The 21,133-nt window shown below is 36.5% G+C and overlaps 1 protein-coding gene and 1 long non-coding RNA gene across 4 annotated transcripts in view; one reads left to right on the forward strand and one right to left on the reverse strand.

The window, feature by feature from the left end:
* Positions 1-21,133, forward strand: part of raly (RALY heterogeneous nuclear ribonucleoprotein) — a 113,265-nt gene that overhangs the window by 40,176 nt on the left and 51,956 nt on the right. The gene's annotated exons all lie outside the window — the stretch shown is intronic.
* On the reverse strand, positions 9,159-20,427 carry LOC120716331. Its single transcript, XR_005691870.1, has 3 exons — positions 20,323-20,427; positions 18,755-18,834; positions 9,159-9,437 (listed from the first exon to the last, which is right to left on the reverse strand). It is a non-coding gene; the product is annotated as an uncharacterized LOC120716331 (long non-coding RNA).

A 21,133-nucleotide genomic window follows, 5' to 3' on the forward strand; every position in this document is an offset into this window, starting at 1 on the left:
CTTCTGACTGCTGCTATGGTGCTCAGCTTGCACTGCTTAGAGGAAAACAGCTTACTTTAATATGTATGGAAGAATGACATATACAAAGAAAGAATAAGTGAATGATGAGTGAAATGGAAGATCAAAACTAGTTGTTTGATAAAGGTTATGTGAAAGTCTGGACTGGGACCAAAAATCAGCCCTGGGATTTTTAGTTAAGTTGGCCTGTGATTGGTCAAAATAGCCCAAATGGTCCAATTAAATATGTCAAATCCTCAAAGCACTAGTAAAGCCACACGAGTAGTAGTACATGAAAAAAATATAAACAAAACAAACATAAAACAAATATATGCATATATGTTTGATTATTGATACCGAAAGAGTTTGTCTTTTTGATCAGATTGGTACGGCTGTTGCACTGCAGTGCGGCATGTGACAATTAAAAGTTAAAATTAAGTCTTTATCAACCACACCTTCCACACTAAACTTGGTTCTATGAGGTGCATGAGCAGGGTAGGGGCCTGGCAAATGATCACCAGACCAGCCCTGGTTGTGTGCACATCCTGCAGCAAAGGTGGGTTTAAGACACTCGTCCCCACAAATTTGTGTTGTGAATGTCAAATACCCAGCTTGCTTTTCATCAGTTGCAATGGATCCATTGTATAGCAGCCTTTCAAGCCTCTGCTGTCTTATATTTTATATGTTAGTCTTAATTTATTACATCTCCAAGAGCAATGACGCAGTTTGAACATATGGTTGAGCTGTGAAGGGTTTAACATTTTGGAGAAGTACTACAACAACCTCATTTTGGTTCCAGTTGATTGCTTTTCATTTCCCATCTGTATTTGTATTCCTCTTCTCTCACTCCTTGGTGAATTGACCCTTTGTTTTGTTTAGTGATACAGAGATGAAGCTCAGTTTGAACCGTAGTTTGATTTAAGAAAAGATGTTGTGTCCTAATCCCTTCAAACTCTGGTTGTGTTTGATGGTGATGTGACCTAACCCCTTCACTGGAGCACAGCAGAGGTACTTTTTTATTTGCGTTGTTGTTTCATCATGCATTTATGAAAAACAGTATGTTTGCGTGTGTTACTGAGTGACATGCTACTTCTTCGCTTCAGTGCTTTGTGTGGCAACATGCATGCATTCCTCCCTTGAATAACTCTTGCTGTTCTTGTTTCTCTTCTTGTCTTGGTGAAATAAACAAGGTTATTGGCATTAACTGTGACCACAAACCAAAGACGTTATTTACTTTGTGAACAGCGAGCATTGTTAGAAGGTAGGAATCATAATGATGAAGAAAAGGTTAAAAAGAGCTCTGAAAGTTTTACAGAAAAGAAGGAGAGCGAGATCAGAAGCAGCATACGGAAACAATAGATTTGCATTTACGTAGAGGTTGTTAGCAAGCACGCACAGAAGAGCCAATTGTTAGAAACTCTTTTGTGTTTCTTATTATAATTTTGTAATGTTCTGCAAAGGATATTCATATTATATATTGTGAAGGATGAATAATTTAACTTTTTTAGTATGTCGCACAACATAAAATTAACTGTTATCTTAATCAGGTTCATGTTGTAAGGCAAAGATCTTACTATAGAGCTAGAAACTCAATGATCCCTGTAATCAGAGATTTTTGGGTGGAAAAACTCATTGGGTACGGAGTAAAGGCAGTGAAAAACAAACAGGCTAAAACACAAACCATGCTTAGAAAACCGCCTTTTCCTGAAAGTCGTAAAAGCTTTATTCAACACAGCAGTTTAGTTTTCAGCATTCGAAAAACTAAAGGCTGCTTCATCAAAATTTTTTGTCTTTGCACCTGGGTAATATACTGGAAGCATGCCAGAATTGATAAATGTTTTGAAACAGTAGTGAGGAAGCACGTTAGGAGGCAGATAGGTTAGTGGATGATGCAATCACCAGACCTCCAACCAGGAGACAAGAATGCGAGTCTTCTGTGGGATCTTCACTTTGTTCTTTGAGTCTCTCTTTGTGGGATTCCGCTTCTCATTTTTCCTTTTTCTGATCAATGGTGTGCCACACTTTTAGTAATTGGTCTGAAATTTGCAACTGTCCAAAAAGCATTTTCACACTGAAAAATGAACAGAAGCCTATTTCACATTAGCAATGCTGCCTTTTTTAAACCAATGTTTTTTTTTCTCTCTGCTGTAGTGTGGGGAAGGTTTCTCACCTGTACTTTGGTTCAGCATCAAGCTGAAAAGTGTAAAGGATCTGGAGCAAAAAGCACCCACATAAACCGTATTTCTCCTGAAATTAATTTCAGTTCATTTTAATCACAGTTTTTTCAGTTTCACTTAAAACATAATAATAAAGTATTTTAAGTGTTAGTATTACAGATTAGTAAGGAACTACTAAATATTGAATTAATCATTTATAATTACATTACTACATTTTTACATTCATATTAGTCTTACATTTGCACACATTAGTATTTAATGAACAAACGGAGCTGTAAACACTGTGGGTTTTTTCATTCGTTTATGTCTGTTTAATTAAATCATTTATATATTTTATAAATGATGGATTAACAATTTCTAAATAGAGTATTTTATCAAGTGCAAATCAGTTATTTAATGGGTAATATTGTCAATTAGCAAATTATTGAGATGCACAGATCAAATGGGGGTGAGCGTTCAATTTATTGAAAACAATCACGGTGAAGAAGCTACTCATTACTGAGTTCATGTTGGGAACTTCTTGGGGATTCCTGTTCTTGGGGATTTACGGGGGTTTTTGGAGGTGTGGTGTTAAACTTTTGATCAGCTGTAAAACAGCCTGTTGCAGTTTAAATGTTGTTTTCAATTGCATCTACAAAAAAATGTTTTGTCTCACTCCCATTTCTTCCTGATGCATTTTCAAGCTCTACTTGGAACCTTGTTAAGATCCAACCATGAAAAATATAATTTTTTGCTATTTTTCAAATGGTTTTAAACTTTTGATCAGGACTACTAGACCATGGGAACATGAGTGCCTGTTTTGGCTAAGCAATTGACCTTGACCTTTAATGTTAGTGACCGAGGTCAAAGATCTTGAAAAACAATTAAAACATATTGAGTATAATATATCATATCAAAGGGCATGGAGAGAGCTGCACAACACACTTCTAATTTGTTTTATAGAATGCCCTTCAACATCGCAATGAGGCCAGAAAGTTTGGCAAAATTGCACACTGCATAAAAACATCTTAAAAAAGCAGGTTTTTACATCTTATAGAAGCCAAATATTTCAGACAGTTCTGCTCCAATCAAAGGGAAAAATATAATAAAGCACACTATTTTCATATGTCATGCTTGAAGGTCATAGGTCAAAGGCCAAGGTCACACGAATTAGGAACAAGCCAGGATCATCTCCAAAATTTAAAGCAATACATTAGTCATTCGGGGACATAAGCACTTTCTTTGTTTGAGCTATTTTTTCAATATATTGTTTCACTTCAGAATGACATAAAAATATATACTAGACCTGATTTCCAAATTACCAATGCTGACATTAGCTACTCCCTCCTGTTCCCTTAGGTCCTCATCCACCGCTCACCTTATGGTTCCCCTTGCCCGTTTCTCCACTATGAGCAACAGAGCTTTCAGTCGCTCTGCTCCCCAGCTCTGGAATTCACTTTCTCCTGATATTAGAAATACCAGCTCTCTTCCCTTTCAAGTCAAAACTCAAAACCCATCTCTTCAAACTGGCTTACTCTCTTTATAATTAGTCTTAGTCTCCCATAATTTCACTGTACATGTACAGTGACAATAAAGGGCTATTCTATTCTATTCTATTTAAACATTGCCTCCAATTATTGTCTAATGTTGTTTTTATCCTTTTTACTGTTTGTCTTCTATGCTTTGTACAGTGACCTTGGTTTTTAGAAACAAAATGTAATATTATTATTACCATAAATGATCTATAAAAACTGCTGATGCCATCAGGCTGATGTCAGCATGTTGCAATAAAAACATGATAAAACATCAATATTTTAGTAAATTAAATAAAAATGTATTCAAAAGAAGCACTTTTTAATGATTAAGAAATTGGCTCATTTGCGACTATTGGTGATTCAAATTTGTCTTGAAATGTAATATAAACAATTCTGCTGGTGTCACTCTCTGAACAAAGAGTGTATAACCACACAGTGATGCTCCATGTCCTGTATTATTGGAGGTAATGTTGTGCTGAAGTGCTTAATATTATATTGAGAAAAAAACCCTAAGTCCCATGGAAATACAGACCTATCAGTCACAGATTTGTCCTTCAGCATTATAATGTGATCCAAAACCTTGAAAGAAAAAGCTTCAAATATCGGAAGAGCAGCATAATTTCCAGACATAAATCCTATCAAAATCAAAGTGTCAAACCAAAGCAGTAGCTACATTTGTGGGAACTTCAGCAACAGTTTTGGAATGAACTTTGGATTGTAGAAAGGATTCCACAGGGATGTGTTCAGCTGCTGAATGAGAAAAGCCTTTTACAGTTACTGGAGTATATTTATGCATACACAGTACATATTTCTACATCACAGGAAAACTTTCAGGGTAAGAATGGCAAAGAGACAAATGTGTTGGTTTTGCTTCATAAAGATATTAACATATAAAAACCTATAGCTATTATTCAAACAAGTCAGTTCTATTTAATTGCAAAGACACAGTGTCAGTGGCTTCCTCTAATAAAGTCCTCCCCGTTTTGCACTCCTGCTGCCTTTAAATATAAACCGTTTTCTTAAATACCACCACACACTCATACAGAAAATCTCGATCATAAGAACAGCTGTGGTTTTATATAGATTAAAGTAATTGTACATAAAGGAACTGAATATAAAATGTATGCACAAACAATGAATGTATTCTGAACCTAATTACATGCTGTTTGATTGGTTTTACAAGAGTAAAAGAATGTAACACCAGTGAAGGAAGGAGCATAAGCAAACATCTGAGAAGTCTAAAGCTCATTTTTGCGAGTGTTTTAATAGAGAAGCTCCTGAATCATCACATAGAAAAAAAAAAAAAGGCTTTTCTAGCTTAAAGACTCAAAGACCGAATCTGCTCCTTCTATCACAAGAAAAAACATCCTCCCAAGAACAAAATAATCCTTATTTACATTACTTTAATTGCTCCTAGTGTAATTCATTTATGTCTGTTGCTTATTGGCCCTGGCTGTAAAGTGCCAAACATCCACTGGAGCAAATCTCAAACCCAACCCCAGTTTTTCTCATTCTAAACTCACTGTACATAGACTAGGTTGGACTTCGAGCTTTTGTATTTTGTTTATGACTGAGCAACAGTAATAATGATTATGGTAATTAATCTTGTTGTTACAATATTGGTATAACTTGTCTCATTCTCCTCTCTGTATAACTTGCCTCCTGGTTGCCTTGGCAATGCCAACTGAACACCCATCGAATGCCAGTCACTCAGTTTCACCGTACGTAATGAACGCTTCCTGACTTTCAGTCTCCTGCTCCTGTCTCTTCACATTCATTTACTACTTCCCATATTCTTCGCTGTCTTTCGCCTTTGCCTTGTTTGCCCTCTTCCCTTTTCTATGCTGGTTTGCTCTTTGCATTTTAAGCCATCACTCTTTGTTCTTTTTGGTTGTTTTCCACACCCACTTTTATTCTTCTTGCTCCGTTTTAAGACACTTCAGGGTGTATCTGTGTGTGTGCAGCCACTCAGTGTATTTACTTGCATTTAAATGTTTATAATATAAACAGGATTTATAAATGTTTTTTCAAGGAAGTGTGCATACATAAGCAGTTTGCAGTATATATGGGTTGCCACACATAGAGGAAAAGCGCCATGACTTTGCATCCAGTTGCCTCATTATGGTATTTAGTCAGGCTTATGTTTAAGCATAAGGCTGCGGGATGGTATGGATCTAATCCTGTTTAAACACATCCTGTGCTTGTGTGTTATTTGAGGCTTAGTTGTGTGTCAGAAAGTAACTTGTGTTTGAGTCAAAAACTGAAACAAAGATAGAGACAGAGAAAGATCAAGGATATAAAAATAACAGGGTTAGAGGCCACAGAATCGGTGCACATATCTCAAGCACTTTGTGAACCTATTTTTGAGAAGCAAACTATAAATAAATGTAATATTATTTATTATCTTTTAAAAAAATTGATTTAGTTCCAATGTGAACTCTTTATGTGGTGATCTTGTGATCCACAACGAGCCTGTGCGTGGTTCACACCCAGATTGTTAAAGGCAGTGTGAGTGCAACCCATCAGTGTAATAAGGCAAGACAACCGTGCCTCATTTGAGTTAACCCTTGGCCTCTGTCACATTATTGTAGGGCTTTCAACATAGTCACTATCTGGACCAAGACTTCCTATTTTGCTCACTGGTCTATGACTGTAGATAAATTCAAAAAGTGAACAAAAAGCTCACTTGTAGTTGGATGATAGCCAGTAGTTTCAAGATGGAGTTTTAGCAAAGACAGACTCTTGTTCTACCACACAGATTGTTTATATTGCACCCAAATCCTGCTTAAAGTGAATGATCAATTAAACATGGCCACAAATGGAAACCAAATTAGTTCCAGTACCAAAACATTTGTCCCTGAAAACATATATTTATATAAAGCTTTGTGTTTCTAGAGATTACTGAGGAAACAACTTCCAAAAAGAGCAAATATGGAAGGCCCTTGGTGGGTTTATAAGGGTGAATGGACTTCACTGAAGGGATGAAAAAAATGTCTATAAACAAAAATAACAGAGTCAGATGTACAAAAAATTTGTGCAGAAAGGTTCATACCTCACATATCAAGTTATATATTTATACTATGTTGTAAATAGTTGTGTACATTTGGGTTCTCTTTTGTTGCATACTTTATTAATCCCCTGTAGGGAAATTACTCTCTGCATTTAACCCATTCACTCAGTGAAGCAGTAGGCAGCCACCAATCCAGCACCTGGGAACCAGTGTGTAGGGATGGTACTTTGCTCAGGGGTACCTCAGGGTAGCCGTTCGGTGAACCCCGACCTTTTGATCATGGGGCGAACGCTCTACCTGCTGAGCTATCTCCTCCCTTACTTAAATATTAAAGTAGTTATTTGGTGAGATTAAAAAATAATTTGGTGACACTTGTTTATCTTGATGCAAGATAACTCTTTGTGTTCTTTAAATAATACCAAATGACTAATGCTGCAGCTTCTAAATTCTCTTACTACAATAGCGAAAAATAATAAAGGCAAAAAAAAAACACATTTGAATTGATGTTTTGCTTTTGAAATAAATACAAACTATCCTGACCAGCAAACTAACCTTTAAATTTTATACACGGTCATGTTTCAGCAGGACGATGCTGTTACAAATGAAACCGCTGCCATTTCACCTGGATGAGGGATTAGTATCTAAATCAGAAAGAACAGATTTGTGGTGTTTATTATTTAATATTTGTGCTGTTTCTGTTGCAATGCTGTATGGAATGGCCTTCATACCCACTAAAGTTTCCTCTCATCTAATCTTACTCCCAGAAAAAAAAAGAAAAAGAATGAAGGCTGGTGATTTTGGAGAAAAAGAGAATGTGGAACTGAGGTCAAATGGGCCCCCCACCTTGTTTCTTACTTGACTGAACATTCAGCATTCTTCACCCCAGGGCTCTGTCCACCATGTCCATCTCTCTGCAGGTGTGTGTGTGTGTGTACACAAAAAACAAATACTGAAAGGAAAAAGGACAGAGAGGAGCATAAGAATAGGACAAATAAAGCAGAAGTTGAAGGACAAATTTTAGATGATGCTCGACAGAGTTTGCGATTGCCCAAATAATATTTCCACATGTAACAGGGTTAAGATGAGGTGACGAGATACACTTGGTTGAGAGTAGTGAGGTTGAATATTTTAAGAAATTTAAAAAAAAGGGGATTGTTAAGGAAGATGCAATGCAAACTTGAGTTGTACCCTGTGGTTACAGTGAAAGCATATTTTCAGCATCTTTATGTGCAGCACACTGGCTGTGAGTCACAGGCAAAACAAGACAGTGAGCTTTAGTATGTGGACCCAGCATTGCACTGTGAAGTTTTTCCACTGAGTTTATGTAGCAAAGTTAAATTACCGTGTACAGACTGCAGTAAACTATGTGTGTGTAAAGTTACTAAGCAACTGCCAGTTAGTACGAACAACAAATCCTGGAGACATTTCCCATATTCTCATAGTATCATTTAGTCAAACACTATATGATTCATATGTGTGTAAAAAGGGCTGTGCACACCTCATGTAAAAAAATAATGACTCTTGAGAAGAACATTCCTGAAGTGCATATGTACCACTTACACTCTGGTATAGCCTCTTTCATTGATTATCAATGTTGCAGCATCTGCAGACGCTACATGCACAGGGTTACTTTAAAGATTAAACTCATATCCAATCCACCCCCACATCCCCAGTCCTGGTATCTACTACCTTACCACCTCGCACTGCATAATATCATACTTCCTGCATTAGTAGTAGGGAATGTGGGCATTTGTTAATGTAAAACCTGTCCTGTAGGATCATCCAGTATGAAGAGTTGTCCTTGGGAGATGGGGAAATGAGTAAACACAGGAGTGGTTATGAATTTGTGTTCAAATTTTCCTTCAAGGTGCCCCATAGCATTTTCTTGTTTACATTCAGTTTTACTCACCAGAAGGCTTTGTATTTATTTTTTTGTTCTTTTTTTGTTGAAACCTAGCAAAATAGTTCTGCCAGTGATTTGCAAAGTTGCTTTGGCGTTTTTGTGTATTGCTTACCAATATGAATTATTTGTGTAATGTGAATATATTTTATGCAAAATCTGCATCTGCAAAGTGGCGAGAAACTTGAGGAAAAAGTGAAAAAAGAATCCCACTCAGAAAGTGTTAAAAGTATTTAAAGTGGCGTGTGCTTAACAAATATGTTTAAGCACATGCTAACAAACACTGGACTGAGCATCTTCACCTAGGGTGACTGCTTTTGAGACACAGATATACAAACCTTCAGCCAACAAGAGAGACCCAACGATCATAAAGGGCATTAGTTTTCAACTTTCTCATCACTCGAACCTGAAACAAGGAGGCCACAAGACAGAATCTAATGACTTTAAACTGACAGATAACTGGGCTTGACAGATTTTTTTTTTCAAGAATTAATCAGTCAGACACACACGGTACAATTGTAGCCTGTGGTAATATAGATAAAAATGCAACAACACTGAGATGTCCATTTTAATGATTTTGAAATGTCTGCATGAAAAATACAAGTATTGCACAGAAATGCTAAAAGTGCCCATCAATTACACACACACACACACACACACACACACACAGAGTCAAGACTGTGATTTTATCCTCGGGCTGTGGTTCCCATTAACATCCTGTATCTGCTGCAGTGTTAACCGCCCGCAGTGCCAATCAACTGGAATGCCAATTTATAGCCAGTGGCAGGAGCCGCAGTTGTTGTATCTTACTATCGTAGTGTTTTTCTTCTTCCTGTTTCCTGCAGGGAGAAAGATGGAGAGAAGCATACAGACAATCAGAGGATTGTAGAGGTAAAGATAAAGAGAGGACATGGGCAGAAAGAAGTGGTGACACATTTAAAAGAAAAAATACACATTTGTGGTGGATTGTGGATTTGGATTTAAAGTAAGTTTTTCTGCGCCAGTGGAGAGGAAGCACAAGGAATTCCCTGCAACACAGGAAAAAGTTCCTCTGGCACTGCAGGAAACTGTAACTTGGAAAAAAAAACATGCACAAAAACTAAACTAAATTTTATTTTCCTCCATTGTATTAGGTAGAAACAAAAGTTTAGAAATAGACCAACTAAGGAGTTACAGTGGTCCCTCGCTATGACGCGGTTCACCTTTCACAGCCTCGCTGTTTCGTGGATTATTTTTGTGCTCAATTTTGCATGCTTTTTTTTCCTTTTTTACACAGCGCATTGGGTTCTGCATCCTGATCAGCTGTAAACCACTGTCAATCAATCTCCTCCATGCTGTGTCTCCTGTACAGTACAGAATGCGTTCAGATTGTCAAATTTACATAAATCTTCAATCGCTAGCAGTGTGACTCTGAAGTGCTGTAGTGTATGTTTGTAAGTTTTCTCCTCAACAAAACACAACAATGTCGACGAAACATTTTGCACCATCAAAGGCAACCGTAGTAGCACCCAAAAGGCAGAGGAAGATGCTAGCCATCACACAAAATGTTGGACTTCTGGACATGCTATAGGAGGGTAGAAGTTACCGTATTTTTTGGATTATAAGGCGCATTAAGCGAAACAAAACAGTCAGATAAGTCAAACTTAACGCAACTCATTCTTCTTGCTTCTTCTACTTCCGTACAATTGATTCATTAACCCTTTAAAGCCAGTCGGAGTGGGCACGCTCGGTTTTGCATAACTATTTTTAAATCCCTGTAGAACCGGAACCACGTAAGCTAGCGCAATAATGTTTTTTGCATATGAAACCAGAGGAGTTGTACTTACATCTTATGCCACCAGCTTGTCCTAGGTCACGGTTTTCTTCCACATGTGGCTTTGCAAAAACTGCAGAAAAAGTACTTGCAGCAACAAAAATATAATATTCCAGAAACACGCTTTGCCGATCCGATCAGCTGTTCATAACACTTCCTACGTTAGAATAGACGTCAGCACGAACTATAGCATGTCCGCCATTAACTGCCCGAAACTGGAAGTGACATAATTTCGCGGAAAATGTCGTTTTTTACCTTCGGGGCCCTATAAGCCTATACTGGTGTTTTTAAAAATTATGTTTGACTTCATGTTTTTCTGAATAGTTTCTGGGATGCTCAGAACTCAAATTGCACTGCTGGAAATAGTTTATTTTTATGCATTTTTTTTTTTTTGCAAATTTGCATTATAATATTTATTTTTGTTTTTCCTGCAGGACATAAAAATTGGTGTATCTCAAAATTAAAACTATGAAGACACTCAAAATACATTTCTTGTTGTTGGAAACTATTTTGTGCAACTTTTTTGTATTTAGAGTTTTGAGGGATAAACCTCTTAAATTTCTCTAACTAGAAATTTATTTGAAAAAAATCCAAAAACGATTTTCAATTTATTTGTAGTTTATTGCACTTTTTTTTGCAATTTATGTAGTTATTATGGACTTAATGCATACATATTATTAAAATTTGGGCTACGTGTTGTATTGATGTATAACACCTTGAAATGCTCCCAAAAATGGCACTACAGCATGTAAAAATATAAAGATAAGCTCTGGCGGACTTGGTTCTATGGTAGGTCTTAAAAGGGTTAATTCTCTGGCAGCTGCTCTATTCCCATGTTCTGGACCTGAAAACAGGGTTTGATCTTTGGTTTTATTCTATAATACTGGACTTATTTTTCTACGAAGGTTTGAACTTTGAGGGTGTTTAAACAAGAGAGAGAAGTGTGAAAATGTTCATCCCTGTCTGAGAAAAGTGTATAAAGTGTGTAGTTAGGGGTTTTACAGCCTTAAAACATCTATAATAATTGTAAAAAATAAAGTTGGCTACTTCGCAGATTTCACCTATCGCGGGTTATTTGTAGAATGTAACTCCAGCAAAAACCAAGGGACCACTGTATTTCTACCTAGTATCAAAGTAGTGGAAACAGTAACCTATATTTTTACATTGTTACCCTTCTTCCCATGTTAATGAATACTGCGTCACAGGCTGGGTCTGTGACCTAGCATTTTGAGTTTATTTTGTATTTTTGATTTCTTATGTTATATTGAAAATATGTTAAGTTCTCATGTTGCTGTTAGAAGTTAGGATGTAGTTGATTTCATTCTAGTTTTTGTTTCTTCTATTACTCTTCTATTACTCCTCTATGTAGTCTGTCTTGTCCTCAGTGTTTTATTGTTAGTTATGCCCGTGGTCTCATCTCCCTTATCTGTTCTCATGTGTCTCTCCTTGTGTTTTATGTCTGTTCCATATTGTCAGGCTTGTGTTGCAGTGTCTACATCTCTCAATGTTTCCTGTTTTATTTTGAAGAGTCAGGTGTTTCCATGTTGTATGTGTTTTGCTATACTTCCCCTGTGGCGTCATTATGTTCATTCCAGTCAGCTGTTTCCCCAAGTGTTTCCACTTCCCCTGAGCAGCTCTTGTGTGTTTTTAGTCTGTGTGTTTTCATTCAGTCTTTGTCAGGTTGTCTGTTTATCTCCCTCCATGTCATGTCAGGTTAAAGTATTTCATGACTCTGTTGAGATCATGTTCATGTAACTTTGTCAAAATTGTCATAGTCTAGATTTTTCCAGTTTAGGTTTGAGTTTAGGTTTTGCCTCCCGCCGTGACACAACGGGGCTGTTAATTAACAAAAAAATAAATCTAATTTGGAAATAAAACAGAACTAAAGTTGCCTCATAACTCAGTGTGATTGAGTGTTTTCTATTTATTATCTGTGAAATCTCCTTTATCTTTTATTATGACACTGAGAATTTCCAGGAAAAAAACAAAAGGCCATTAAATGAGCACTGAGTTCCCATCAGCCCCCCTGTCAGCTGAGTTTGCCTGTTATTTGTTTGTTTGGTTCTAATTGGTGCAACATCCAGCCTCAGCTTTGGGCTGCGATGGTGAGAGACTGATCACAAAGAGGCTGCAGTATAAGCAATATGCCAACTACACTGTTTAATGATGAGTGCCAGTAGCGTGTGTTGTGCAGTCTCTCTCTTTCTCTCTCTCTCCATATGTGTGTTTGTTTAGAGTGCAGCTATGCATGTTTGTTAAGAAAAATAATGAATATCGTGGTTCTACATAATAATGAAGCAATAAATAATAAATGTCTCAAAAGACTGGAATCTTACTCTTACATCATTCTTATATCATTCAGTTCTGCTGTTATTTGTTTCAGAAGTCACTTTTCATATCGATAGTTTTATTAACTCTAAATAAGCAAAAGGAAAAAATAATTTTTTTGACTGCTGTTAACTTTAGAAGTAAAAATGATCAAATTAACTTCATGAGTTTATATTCAGCAACTTGTATAGTCTGATTCCATCACAATCAACTGACAACAGAAATACTTTGTAAAGTGTCTCTATGCACACTCATATTTTAGATGAAACTTTCATATCAGACGTCATTTTTAGAAATAAATCAGTGGCTCCTCTGAGGGAGTATGGTTTATGGTTATAATAAATATCAGAGAGAAACTCAGATGTGGTTCAGTTTTCTACAGGGGCTCTACTATTCATTCTTTTGAAACCCACGGTTTTTATCACATGTTTGGCTCTCTCATCAACCAACCTCCATCCGCAGTTCCCCAGCAAGCAACACACTGCATTCTAACATCACCAAGGTTAGCTATGAAATAGATTGAGCACTTTAGAGAATAAGGAATTATATATATTTTTTTGGTTATTTTAAGACAAAATCAGAGCTATCACTGCAGTCAGACATGAACATGTGCCTTGTACCATACCAATAAAAAAGATGAATGTCTGATTTAGACAAGTGCTTCTCAACCTATTCCTTGCATGTCCTACTTCATAAGCAGAGAAAGGTTCACAGGCCACACGCTAAAATTACTATTAACAATAAAAATAAATAAATAAATAAAAGGAATCTTATACTCAGCTTAGCTTCACCACACGTTTTCATCTTGGTTACTCTTCTGTGATTTTTCCCAACATGCCAAAGAAGAGTTAGGGTAGTCATTATGAAAGTTGTTATGAAACTTTTTTGGGGTTCAATTTGGTGTTGATGTAATGTGCATGTAATGGATACATAGTGGTGATTGTGTCTATGGATTTAGGTTTTCTTTTGAGCACTAAAGTAGCTAGCTTAAATGGCATTGGTCAACTGTTTCTATCAAAAAAGTTTATTATTTATTTATTTATTTATCATTTATCATGATTTTGGGGACTTATTTCAACTTTGTATTGACGCTGAGATAAACAAGGACAGTTCTTCCATTCCAAAAAGACACATTGGACCAGATTACAGCATGCTGTCTTTATCCTTTCATGTATGCTCACAGTCTCCAGCATCCTTCTGCATTCTGCCTGGATGTCTTCATATTTCTGCACTTTTCCTGGGTGAAACATTGTATTATTGTTTTTTAGCTGAATACCAAATATCTGTGTATGATTTGCAGAAAAATAGTAAAAGTAGTCATTTTTGTTATGAATATTACACTGGAAAAATGTTTTCCGTCATTGTTATTAGGTTTGTATAAATATGACTGCTAAACATATTTAAAAAAAAAGGCTTTTTTAAAATGTTTGATATTTTGTTGGGTACTTTAATCATGAAGACATCAAAAATATACAAACTAGAGATATAGAATATCTTTAATTTTAACATATTTTGATGAGAAATATCTTAAATCAAGGTGATTTTAAAAAAATGTCTAAGAATTATATTAATATAAAAATTACAAAAGCATGTCTTCTTCAATTATGGGGCCCATCTTTTGGGGGATTTATATTTCTCCTATATAAGTATCATAACCCCAAATCAGGATAGATCCTGATCTAAGCATGACCTCGCAGGATGTAGCATAAGTTTATTCTGAAGAATCCCAAATACATTATAATCCTGCCTATACCTCGGGCCTCAGTATTCCAGATGAAAAACAAGCTAAAATTAGAAAATAATTGAGATGTGTGCCGCGCATGGGCCGATGTCAGGTCAGAAGCAGCTGATGAGCCCAGCATTGCAAGTCCATCTCAGTTTGTTTTGATTGGAGTGGACTGCAAATGGCTTGGTTAGGAGAGACAGAAAGGAATCAGCTGCCAATGACAATTGACTTGGACCGGCACTGATCCATGTGCAAGACAGAAAGCACTCAGCCTTCAGTATGAGTGTGTTTGTGAGGGATTCAGTTGAAATCAAGAAGCAATGGAGCGTTTGTTTTTAAGAATGAATGTGTTTTGGTGAGTCTAGGTGAGTAGGCTATGTTAAAATCCAAAGTATCCCCGTGTGGTAATCGCGCATGTTTGCATGGGTGTATGTTGATTATGTGTAAATGTAGTGTGATTGAGCAGGAATTATAATCAAAGCTTTCAAAGTTTCTCATTAGAATTCAAGGTTGCTGTAAAACATGTCCTTATACTAATGCATGAGAATATGTCCACTGACAGTGACTTTAAAAAACAACACACTATATGTGAGGTAATGCAAAAAATAACGTGACTCTTCCCACAATTTTACAGTTTTTAAGTGATGCGGTATGAATAACGACTAAGTCTGCATTTGTGCTAATGAAGCAAATCAAACACAAAACTCCTACTTTTCAGTTCATTTGTTTGATGGGAAGATTGTGATGCATCTGTAACCTGCAAAGCCCACACTCAGCTGTAGTGTCTTCTGTCAGTGCTTAGAAGAAGTGCTTAAAAAAATGCACTCTGTCATGGAAATATGTTAAAACAGGTCACTACAGCATATATTCCATCCCAATTGATGCAAGGTTTGCAGTACATGTTATTTTACCAGACAAATCCAGAGTGGACGGATTTTAACAGCTCAGTCTTTAATCTCCTCTAGGGGGCTGAATTAAGTGTTGATCCCATAATCCACAACTGCAAAGGTGAAGGTGGTGAAAAACAAGTAAAACACAAGAAAGAAATCAGTTTAGACAAGTCATATGTATATAAATTATAAGGTATTTATGACTGTACTTTTATTAATCAAGGACACAGACCTCGGCATATTCAGGTGTATTTCTGTGGCCATGTAAAAATATTTCCGCTCACTTTGATGAAAGCACAGTAGTTACCACACAGACATGACCCTCAACGGCCATCACTATGGTAAAGCCACAAGACACACTCTTGACTTAAAACTAAAGCATTTTCAGAGCAATTTAATAATGTCTGATCACATCTAATTAATCAGTTCACTACTGCTTACATTTTTTACTAATGTTTATTATATGACTACCACAAAGCTACACGTGAAATAACAGGTTAATATGTTCTACTCCTGTGCTCCCTTGAACAATGTCTAGTGAAAAGAAATTGAATTACAAAAAAAGAACCAGGGTTATTTTATTCAGCTATGAAGGTAACATGAACTGAGAGATAAGGGGTTCAATAAAAAGCTTACAGCTGACCAAAAGAGGCAAACTGGTTGCTAAGCTGCTAATTCAAGTTGATGAATGTAAAAAATTTTCATTTTAATTTGGCTCTAAAAGGAGTACACTGCAATTCTTAAACATTATGGTTAGACTGATTTTCATGTTAAACACTGCTCAGCTTGTGAGAATGGTGGTGGCTTAGAATTTATATGGGAGACCCTGCATTATGCACCGGATGTGTGGCTCTTTGATGATATGGTTGTTTACCAAGCAGGAAGAGCAATGGATGTATTTATTTATTGGTCTGATGATTTAATTTTATCAATAGACAGACTGAAAAATGATGATGTTGTTGTGTCTCGTTTCCTGGTGCCTCAGTTGTGAAGAATTATTATGCTTTTAGTCCTTCATTCTTCTGATGGACAAAGAAGAGCAACTTTAAATCAGGAGTGATTTCAAATGGTTTGTTGGCTTGCTGTGAAAAAGGGCCCTTTTTTTCATTATACGACCTAAGAGTAAGGTCTACTTTTTGAGGAACTTGGTACAAGTACAACTTGATATTAAATCAATAAAAACTGCACAACTGAACTCGTGCTTTTATTTACTTGACTATATTGTACAGCAGTTTGTATATTATGATTTGTCAACAGTCAATTTGTTGTACTCCACTCCAATGCTTTTATAATAAAACATTTTTGAAACAAAGCAAAGTGAAGAGCTGGAGGGATGAGGCAGGGAAGCCTTGATGGAGAGAAAAGGACTGAAGGTGGAGAAAGAGAGAGAGAGACAAAGAGAGGTAAGGCTGTAATGAAAGAGGTATTGATTTTCTATAGAGGCTCTTTAATCAGAAGCTGTACTGACACATCCTGCTGGAGGATATATATATGTGTGTGTGTTTGCATGTTTGTGTGCAGGGCCAAGTTTATTCAAATACACTTCATTTCATTGTAGACACTTTCAGTTTGTGTCTGGGTTTCATGTTGGTTGTGTGTTCCAGTGTGCATGTTTGTGGTTTTTTTTTTATATATGCCGTGTGTGTGTGTGTGTGTGTGTGGGGGGGGGGGGGGGGGGCAGGCAGTAGATAGATAGATGAGGCTGCCCGGTAGATGGATGAGTGGAACAACCACTCGTTCATCATCTGGAGAACAAGGAATTCAGGAAATGCTGTGAGAGAGAGGGGAGGGGATATAAGGGAGGGAGGAAGAGGAGGGATGATGATGAGGATGGAGGAGAAAGGGAAGGTGCAGAAGGAAGAAGAGTTGCGACAGTGTGAAAGAAAAGAATGAAAAGAAGAGAATACGGGAGTAGGAAAGGGAAAATGGAGGAAGAGAGAATGAAATACAATTAAAAAGTCATGAAAAGGGGAGACAGGGAAAATCGGTGGGTGAAAAGAGCAGAAGTTTAAAGGGTAGAAAATCAAATGGAGAGGGAGAGAAGAAGAAGGAGAGGGTTTTATGAAACAAGAACTCTAGGGGATGTTAGAAGAGAAAAAGGAGGGATAATAAGGAAGGAAGGAAGGAAGAAGGGAAAGTCAGGGAGGGAACAGCAGACATGACAGGAAATGAAAAGAAAAAAAGGTGAATCACAACATTATGAAGAATTATGAAGTTGGTAGATTAGTTAAAGATGACAAAAAATAGGATTTTTTTTTGCTGACTTTTTGTCATTTACATTTTAACTAGTATAGCTATGGGTATTGATTCACTTCTTCAGGGTATCAGAAAAATCAATTAGCAGAACCTTGATTATTGATGATGTGTGGGTCTGTATTGGTTTAGAAAATTATGTGCTGCATTGTGATAAAAAATGTAAAAGGTTCTCTAGAAAGACCTAAAATAGACAGTATTCATTCAGTATTTATTGTTGATTTGAATGTGTGATATATGCTGATTCTCAAGCTTGTGCTTGAGCTACAAATTAACTGGAATTTGTGTACACTTGTGCGTTTTTAAAAATATCATCATGAACGTTGGAACTGAAAAAAAGTGAAATGAGCAGATAAATGCAGCCCGAATAGGAAAGTTGGACTACAGCCATTCCACCTCTAGTGAGCTCAAAATGGAGGCGGATACATTCATTCTTGAGGATCTATAAATTTTTTATTTAATGAAATGTAGGTTGCCCTCTTATTAATTGCCTACCTGAGCTCATAGTGAACAGATGTTGAGTCTGCAGTGATTGCAAAGCAGAAAACAATGCAGTATTGATCCGTTCATTGGCTTCCCTGGTTCCAGGAACAACAGTTCATTAATGCAGTCTAAGAGGGACTATCTGTCTCTATTACTGCCTTGTTGGCCTGCATGGCAATGATTTATAGGCAACCTGTGGACGCAGTGGAGACAGCTAATGTTGCCCTGAGTGGGAATTGAGGACTTATCTGTGGTGAAGCCAGTGGTGAACGGTGGGCTGTCGAACATGTAACTATCACCATTAGAAGCTGTAATATCGTCAGGATCCTTTTCTCAGCCACTTACCAAACACATGCAGCTTCTATAACTTTTTTCTTTTATTTCATTCATTTCTTACTTGCCTTTCTTATTTAGTGTTTTGCAGAATTAAAATAAATAAATAAAATGGGACAGTAAATAATAGATCTTCTTGCAAAGGGTGCTGGACATCAAATAATTGCCATTGTGCCAAAGGTCACACAGTGGTAAGTAGAGTTTGCAGGTAGTTAGTGTAAACTTGATGAAGCTAGTGTTGTTGTAACTTTATTTGTTGCAACAGTTAATTGTGCCTCAGCAATAAGTCTCTCTACACTGCAGTGATACTGTATATCTGAAGGAACTTACCTTTTTTCTTGTTCTGTTTTCCTTGACCGTTGTGTTGTTTTGCTCGAGGCCTGACTGGACTTAGACTGTCCATTTCTTCTCTAAAATTGTGGGGAGTTTATTTTATATTAATTTAAGTCAAAGAAACTTGGACTTAAAAGACTTTTGTGTGACAATATGTTCATGGTTGTAAGGGAAATCTTTTTAAACCTATTGCAGGATTGGACCAAGTGCATCCCAATGAATATGATGAGGAAATTCAATCAAATGACAACAGTAAGGATAAAAGCAATGCATTCATTTAATCCCTGCACTCACACACTTACATGTTTAATACATCTCAAATTGTTCTATACAAAGACAGCATGCTCCAGTGGCCAGTATTTAGTGGTATATTAAATGGCTTACTCAGTGAGACCTCAGCACTGGGATTTATAGCAGTTTGCTGGTGTTTTACTTCTTCAAATTAACCACATTTTATGCCAGAAAATTGTTCTAACTTTTTACATCGAATTTCAAATAACATCAGATAAATAGCAAATAACAATGCCGTGCTCTTGCAAGTAATGGTGTTTATTTCTAGGAAGTTCAATTTGGTTGGACACTGTAAAATGAGAACTATCTATACTTTGGAAACTATTGAAATATGGTGCCCAAAACCCTGAAGCTGCTTTTAAAATATTAAACATACATCATCACAGTCTGATGTTCAAAGCACTCCAGAAATTATTTTATGATGAAAGGCTGTAATGTGCTTATTGTGGTCCCTGTTGCCTGAAGAAAACAAACCACCAAACAACAAAATGAGGCCAGAAATGAAAGGTACCCTGCCACCGAGTTTAGAGTGGTGTTAGAGTAGTGTTTTCCCTTACTATGAAAGTCGCAAAAACCAAACAAGGCAGAGTAAGACTGGAGGAAAGGCAACAAGAGTTTTCTGGTAATTGTTAAATTATCCATTTTGTTTATTTTCCTTTAAGAAATTAAAGGATCACACTCATTTTCCAAAATACATCTATTATTCATTGCAGCTCTCTCGCTCCACAAAATTCGCTGGCGAGTCCTGAATCAAAAGTTGATATACAAACAAGTCGTGCATCATCAGACTGTATTACTGTATTACTGATGGCAATTCTCACAATAAGAATTACAGTCTATACCACGTGTTCTCAAGCCTTTCATTTAGTGCTGAATCACAACAGCTGGATACAGTTAATGTATTTTGTAAAAGTTCTTCAGTCATTTTGGTCAAATCAATCTGCAATTAGAATAGTATAATTATTCAGACAGGGATGACTACATGACAAGTGTTTTTATTGTAACACCTTATGTGGTTTTAAAATCTAATAAAAGCTTAAATGAAAGTAAATATTTTTTTAAATGAAATCTAAACAGAAATGAGAGAACTTAGAAATCACCCAAAGACTCTAAATAAAAATAAAAACTGATGCTAATTACAAATGTCACAATCTTTCTTTTTTCCTTTTTCCATTTTGATATTTAGTTTATACCTTTCTGATTTAGTGGTCAGGCTTTTGCACTTCGTGGTGTAAATAATTGATTTCTTGTGTTTTTGTTTATTCTTTACTCACCTATACCTTCTTATCTCTTAATGTCAAATTGTCATCTCTGTGTTCAGTATTTCATTTAGTTATTTCCAGTTGTACTTGCATAGTCCTCCATCTTCTGTGCCTTGTTGTTAGTTTTATTTCCTTTGTGTCATTTGTATTGATTAGATTAAGCTGTTCCTCATTTCCCACTTGTATCCTCGTTTGCCCTGATTACCCTCAGTGTCTCTGTATGTATATATAGCCCTGCTCTTGTGTTTATTTGTTGTGTGTGCTTGTTGTGTTAGCCTGCACTGGTTGTTACTGCTTCATTGTCTCATGCCTGTTTGAGTTTTTTTGTACTATCTGCAGCCAACCTTAATAAAGGCTAGTTTTTGTGTTCTTTTAGCTTTTGTTTTGAGTCTCTTGTTTGGGTCAAATTCCTGCAAACCATGACAGCTATACTAACCCAGCTTGTAGTTCTGATGAGCACCTCCCTTAAACTAATTTTTGAGCCACTTTTTTAGTTATTAACACATTCATACTGAAGATGAAGGTAATTAAATTATAATTTGTATGACATATTTAGAATCAGAATACTTTATTGATCCCTGGGGGAAAATTTTTTTTTTTGTTACAGTGTTCCATTATAAACCAACATTAAGACAAGACAGACAATACGCTAACTAAGAGTATTAAACTAGCTGGGTGGCAGATTAACAAACCTAAAGTAGCCTTCTTCAACTCATCAGCATATAATTCCTTTAACTTGCCTTTAAAGAAATGTGTAGCACAGCCAAATGCTATATGCATCCATTCACTGAACCTCACCCAATACCCCCAATTTATGCTATGC

Source organism: Simochromis diagramma, unplaced genomic scaffold (genome assembly GCF_900408965.1).
Source record: "Simochromis diagramma unplaced genomic scaffold, fSimDia1.1 OVJJ01000320.1, whole genome shotgun sequence".
Taxonomy (NCBI): domain Eukaryota; kingdom Metazoa; phylum Chordata; class Actinopteri; order Cichliformes; family Cichlidae; genus Simochromis; species Simochromis diagramma.